The sequence below is a fragment of the Mus caroli genome, chromosome 3, assembly GCF_900094665.2.
Source record: "Mus caroli chromosome 3, CAROLI_EIJ_v1.1, whole genome shotgun sequence".
Lineage (NCBI taxonomy): Eukaryota > Metazoa > Chordata > Mammalia > Rodentia > Muridae > Mus > Mus caroli.
The window spans coordinates 91,441,253-91,448,243 of record NC_034572.1 but is presented as its reverse complement, the minus strand read 5'-3'; positions in this window follow the sequence as shown (position 1 = coordinate 91,448,243).

Below are 6,991 nucleotides of genomic sequence, written 5' to 3'. Positions count from 1 at the left end.
TCATCTTCTGCTGAAACACAAAGATGCTTAGGCCATTGGTGGCAAATGGCGAATTAGCAGCCATACATCCCCAAGCTCTTGAATGACTGGTTTCACCCCACAAAATCATCTATCTGGAGTTACTATTAAATCATTTAATTCTCAATCATTTCTCCCTGAGATGATTGCTGAATGTGAAAGCAAGAAGCAGCGTTGCTGCTTTCAATTGGGAACTGAGTCGATGCCACCAGACACTCTCCATTGGGGCTGTTGAACTTGGGAGAAAGTAGACCTAAGTCCCTCACAGACCAAAGGAACCAGAGTGCCACATTCACATTCACACTAGCCTTTACCTCATCAGGCCTGCCTGTATGATATTTGCCTGAGAAAGTGCTGAGCAGAAATGTCCTCCAGCCTTCTCAAGTCCCTCTCAAAATCTTCTAATGCTCACCCAAGGCTGTCCTTAAGGAGCCCTTTGAGATCTCTGTCTTGTCAGTGTGCTGGATAGCTCTTCTTTACTCAACAGAGACTCGCTGAGCATCCATCACACAAGGCCCTTTGCAGATTTTCCATGCAGAATTGAAGAACTCAAGATGGAGTGTGGGCTTTGAGCAGGTAGCCCACGCCCTACTAGAGGTTATCATGTAGAGGTCTCAGCAAAAGATAAACAAAGGATAGCTTTAAAATTGCACAAATTATCATCAAGCTTCCTGCCTTATGCCGTATTTTATCTTCTCATTAGATGGGGTCAAGGATGGGAGCCAGGTCGTGAGTTTCTTCATAATACTAGCATAGGACTGAATCAGACCCTACAATGGAATAGACTTGAACTGAGACCTGTCTCTATCAAGGAGTGGTTATGGGGAAGACCTGAAAGAAAACAAAAGCTTATAATTTGAAGAATGTTGTAGCTCGAAGGCTCTTACATATCACAGGAAATAGTCCTTTGTCTTCCCATTTCCTCCCAATACTAGGAGAAATACAAGTGAGGAAAAATTAAATGCTGGGATAAGTTTCTGAGACAGGATGGAGAAATGCTGTGAGCTTGTTAAGACTTTTAACCCAGTAGTTACTAGTAGGTGCAGCTCTGCCTATTAGGTGGGTCCAGCCCAGGCTTATCCCACCATTGTGTGGTCCTTGGACCAGCTGCATCAGTACCATCTATAAGCTCATCAAAGTAGGACATATACATGAACATTCAAGGTGGAGCAGCAACATTGCAATACGATCTCTGAGCATTCCGACTCTTGCCCAGTAGCCATGTTAAGGGATTCTGGCCTGGAAAAAATAGTTTTTACACTCCATAGAATACATTGCTACAATCACTTAAATCATTTAGATTTTCTGTTAGATAAATTGGTGTGTGTGTGTGTGTGTGTGTGTGTTAAGTGGGTCAGTAATTTACTGGGATACATGAGAATTAGATTTGAAATTTTTAATCATTGCTTTGAGATATTGGAATCAAATATGAATAGATGTTCCCCTAATGTGCTGTAAGGGCTTCATGGTCGCTAATTTCTCATTTTGTTCATGCCCGTGTTGCTTCCTTTGGGGAAATGAACCCCTTAAGGTTAGTCAACAGAAATTTTCATTTATTTCCCCAAAAAAATCTCTTCTAAGACCTCCAGGGTTATTTATTTTCCACAGATTGTTTATTTTTAGGTTTGAACATTATGCTTAACTTCTGCACCAACTTTCTATTGAAATTTAAATACTTTAAGCTCCTTAAGGCCCTGAGATTTGGAATGTTTAATGAAAGCTGTGTTGGCCTATTAATCATGAGCACTGAATTCTTAGAACCAAGAAAAATAAGAATTCTTGGGCTTTGAAAACTGCAAAAGTTTACAAATATACCATTATCCATAGCCAAATATTGTCATAAGTCATGATCATTATGAAATAAACCCTCTCTGTACCACAGTTTCTCTTTATTTGCAAAACAGGAATGGTACGTCATTTTGTAGGGTCTTCTATAAGCCAAGAGAGTCGACGTGTGTACAGGTCGTAATCATGATTCACATGAAAGGTTATCACAGTATTCTTATTTACCGTGTTCCCTATTCCCACTCAGTTTAGAAAATCCTGGGTAAATTCAGGAACATAAAGCATAGCTTTTCAAAGTAGCATACTGAGTTTCGATTGGATGGCTAACCTAAATTCAATTTTGATTTTTAAAGAAAAATGTACATCTTTTAAAATACTATACAAGACTTTTTTTTCAAGAAGCCAGAACAATATATACCACTTTAAGAAAACTCATTCTCAGATTCACTTTTCTACAATAGACACTGTGTGACTGTGAAAAGTAAGGTCACTATTGCACATAGATGTCTCACCATCGAGGCTACTACCGATCAGGGTGAGCATTAGGGAAATTTCAGAGACTGAGTGAGATCTTCTGAGTGTTCTGTGTGAGGGGAGATGTTTGTTGACGGTGAGAGTTCAGTCTAGTTGCCCTATGTTGACGGAACCGCCATCAGGGATAAGGAAGAAGGGCTGGATATCACTACCAACCTCACCTCGTGCCTGGCCCTGGAAAGTTAGATTAGCTAATCAAATCAATGGGGAAAACTATATGGAGATACAGATTAGTAATGCCTCATGAAGCTAGTCCCCGGGAATGGACTGGAATTGATTAGCAGTTTCCTATAACCTCCCCAGTAGATAGAATGTGCAACTTTAGAAACTATTCTAACCCCAGAGGCTGACGGGGAAGGACTCCAAGGCCTGGGCCAGCCACAGCTGCAGTGAGGACTCAGCTCAAACCAAACAAAAGAAAGAATCATATATATTTTTTTGAACCCAGAATGCTTATTTTCACGTTCCCAGTTTAGATTTCCACAGCTCACGTGACGATCTCCCCTTAGTAAGACCCAGAGGGAGAAGGTGTGATACACCTTCGCAGAGAATACGGTGAATTCCAGGCAATCCTATAACGACCGGGGTCATGTCTGTACTTTTCAGACGGAAAAGATAAATGAAACAAATACCTGACACTGATTTTGGAATGACCTGGAGTTTGTCGGTGCAGCCGGCAGAGAAAACAGAAGAAAACACACAAGTGTCAGGAGAATGGGAGGACTTGCAGGTCCCAGGGCGGGGTTAGAGTTGACTGGCTGTAAGTGAAGGCTGACATGGAAACGCTCGTTAGTTAGGGAGGTTACTTAGAGGACGCAATGCACACAGCTAATTTAGACGACATGCTATTTAAAAAAATGCCCGTCTTTCCCAGGCACATCCAAGCTCCGTACCTTCGTTATAAATGTTAAGATCTCAGCTCCCACCTTGGCCTTCCTCTCCAACCGTCCCATATGCTCTCCCTGCTCTCATCCACTGCTATGGAAGTTACCTTTGACACAATCAATCTGGGACTTACATCTGCAATCCTAGCCTGTCTGGAAGTCATTTTTGTGAATATCCCATACTGACTAGCATTTAGCATCACTCAAATGTAATTTACCATATCCCCCTAAACCTACTACATCTCTTGCGATGCCCGTTTTAATGAGTGATCCCAAACTGATTGGTGCCTTCCTCGTGGTCTCGAAAGTGCTTCCAAGTTTGTTTGTTTAGGGTGTTTTTGTCCTCCCAAGCTCCCAGATGCTATACTTTTAGTTACAGACCATTTCATTTTGCTCTGGTTTTAGCATTCAGAAGATTCTCTTGAACTAAATAAAGCAGTTTATATCCGAAGCACTGGAACTATGAGGGACTCTGGTCATTGGGTTTCACAATTTCATGCAAGATTTAATGAATAGATGTTCATGCATTTTCTGGACTTGTAGGATTGTTTGTTTTCATGTTCTCAAAGCTGATGACTTTCTAAAACTCAAGATATTTCCCTCAGGTGTCCCTGCTTTCAATCTGCCCGCATATAAAGTGTTGTCCCCAGTCCCCTATGGTTGATATTCTGTATTTCTGCCTGTTGTACACCAAAGCTTGGCTTCTAGGAAGACATTGCTCAGCTGCCCATGCAAGAGGGACAATACTTTGCAAGTCACTATAGCAGACTTTCTGACTTTGTCCAGAAAGGCAGGCCTAACACAGTTTCACATATTTTGGTTCTATACCCAAGAGACTGATTGCCTGCCACCTGCTCTGGGGTGGGCGCCAATGAAGTTCTGCTTACATAACCCAAAAGGCTAGTAAGAGTTAATATAAAGTTAATATAAACATATTAATTTATATAAAGTCAATATAAAGTATATATAAAATATAATGGCAACCAAGCAGATTGTCCCACCAGCTCCTGGAAAACTAGCAGGACTCTCTCTATGTGTGCAGTAGTGTGGCAGGGGCTTCCAAAACCCGGAATCCAGAGGCGAGGCAACTCTCATAGAAGTTCACTGGTGTCTCAGAGACCTCAGGGTTCTCACTTCTGTAGCAGTCAAGCCCACAGACATCTTTTGAAATGTCTTGGACTTAAATGGATAGATCCATATTGTTTTCCTTGAGATTTCAACCATTAAAATTGCCTGGGAGGCCCACTTACCTTCTCTTAGCTATGGGCCAGTGTTCTTAGACATGACTGGTGCAATCAATGAACTACACACAGCATGCTTGTATACATGTACATACTCACACACATGTAAACAAACATATGTGAATATGGTTTTGCATTTGCTACCCAAGTCTCATTTGCCTGCTCACCAGTCACATTCAATCCCCCAAATAGGCCATTGTCAGGAAAAAAGTAGGTGTCATTATAAAATATGATACGTATTGAATTGCAGTAGAAAAGAAAGAAATAATGACAAAAAAAGAAAAATGTTAAAAACATAAAAAGAAAAAACAAAACAAACAACAACAACAAAGCCTGGGACCAACCAATCTTGAGAGGGAAACTACACTAAAAATTGTCTCCTGTTTTTTTTTTTAACATAACATTTAAATTATACTTATTATTTAGTAAAATTGTAAAGGCATACGTTGATAAAGTCTTACATATATTAACCACAAACAGTAAGATTAAGAATATTTTCCTCAATCTAGAAAACACCTTCATTCTCTTTTCCAAATAATAGCACTTCCAAATTCTAGAAATAACCAAGTCCTTTCTTGGACATCATAGCTTGGATTTCCCTGCTTTTGAACTTCATTTAAGGGAAAAATATAGTATCTATTCTATTGTACCTGGATTCTTTCAGACAACAAAAATTGTCTAGACTTACAATGCTATTAATGTTTGGATATTTTTGTGGGGTTATTAAAATTGCATTATTCTACCTAATAATTATAATTATAATATCATAATTTGTTGTCTAGTCTTCTGTTAGTAGACATACCATTTTCTTAGGCTACTGAAGGTTATCATACATGATTTTCTGTGACATGTTCATTTTATTGAGATTATTTTAAGAGTGAAATCATTAAGTTGTAGAATAACTATGTATATAACTTCCTGGAAATTGCCAAGTGATTTTCAAAAATGATAGCAGAGACTTTGATTCTAGTGTGGAGAGCCAGAAAACAATGTGTTTCCATCATTACAACAGCCAAAAAAAAAAAAAGTCTGATAAAAATTCATATCAATATCTCTTCTTGCCTCTATTAAAGAATTGAGATTTCAAAGCAAATAACTATACTGAAATCTGGAGAGGCATCAGCAACTAAAATAATCCATGCATATTTTGCCTAGAAGTAAATGCCACATATGCTAATAAGGCTTAATTAAGAATAGTTGGCGAATTACTGGACTATAGATTAACAACAGAGCATGGTGTCTTGAGAGCCATCTGAGATGCTTTTTGTGTACTTTAAAATTTTCCCTATGAATTCCACCGAAATCTCATAGGGACTACGGGGAGCATAAGCGAGATACGCTGGGATGTGGCTCTCAAGGGACTGTTTCTTGTTGAGGCTGAGAAGGAAGAACAGTCATAGGCAAGATTCCTATCAGCCACATTCCCTAAATTTTTCCTTTAGAATCTAACATGAAATCCTTTGGATATGGATAACAGCAAGTGCCTTCTTGAGGTACTGTGAAAGTCACTGCATGTGAGGAAGAACATGGAGGGGATAAGTCCTCTGTGTGAGGGAGGGGAGGAATGCACTGTGCCCAATGCTATATACCCAGGAAGCGGTATGAAGCATCCAAAACCACGGCTCACCCAGAACATCAAAACTCCCCACTCTTTTGCTGGGAAACAGACTATCTCTGGAGAAAGGTTAAAAACCAGAATACTCAAATCCAAGCGGAAGAAAGCATGTGGATACCTAGTGAATCCCTAAGAGTAAAGTGTCACTACAAGTGTTGCGTGTGACATAATCAGAGTGACTAAGGAACCACAAACTTCAAACTCAACCCAGCTGCTGTCTAGATCAAATCTCAAAAGACGTGTCTAAAGAAGGAAGAATAACTTCAAGGGAAAAAAATCCATAACCTCTGGATCTTTTACAATATGACAAGTTTTAAACCATTGGTTAAAAGGAAGGAAAAGAGTCTAAAGAGACAACACACATATCAGACCAGACAAGCTGTGAAAGGTTTGCAAACTCTCTGATAAAGAATTTTGACTCATAATTAATAAGCTAATTGTTTCCATGGAAAAGCTAAAGAGCATAGAAGATGAAGTGAGTAATTTCAAAAGAAATAAAAACTCTTCAAAATGATCTAACGGAGAGGGGCAGCACAGGAAGAGAGGTAACAGACGTGCTGGCGAAACCAACAAAGGAGAAGGGAGCACTAGCAGACATAACATCAAGCCAACAGAAATCACCCAAAGTGCACAGGAAACGCTTAAAAAAATCAAACCAGAATGTACAAGAGACATGGCATAACGCTAAGCTGTAAATCCACACAGAATCATCATTTCAGAAGGGGAAGAAAGATTAATACGGCAAAAGAAATACTTGAAGAAGTAATGGCTGAGAACTTTCCAAAATTAATAACAGATACCACCGAACAAGATTACTGAAAAGGCCTAAGTATATTGTGTTCAAATTGCTGAGAGAGAGAGAGAGAGAGAGAGAGAGAGAGAGAGAGAGAGAGAGAGAGAGAGGAGGAGGAGGA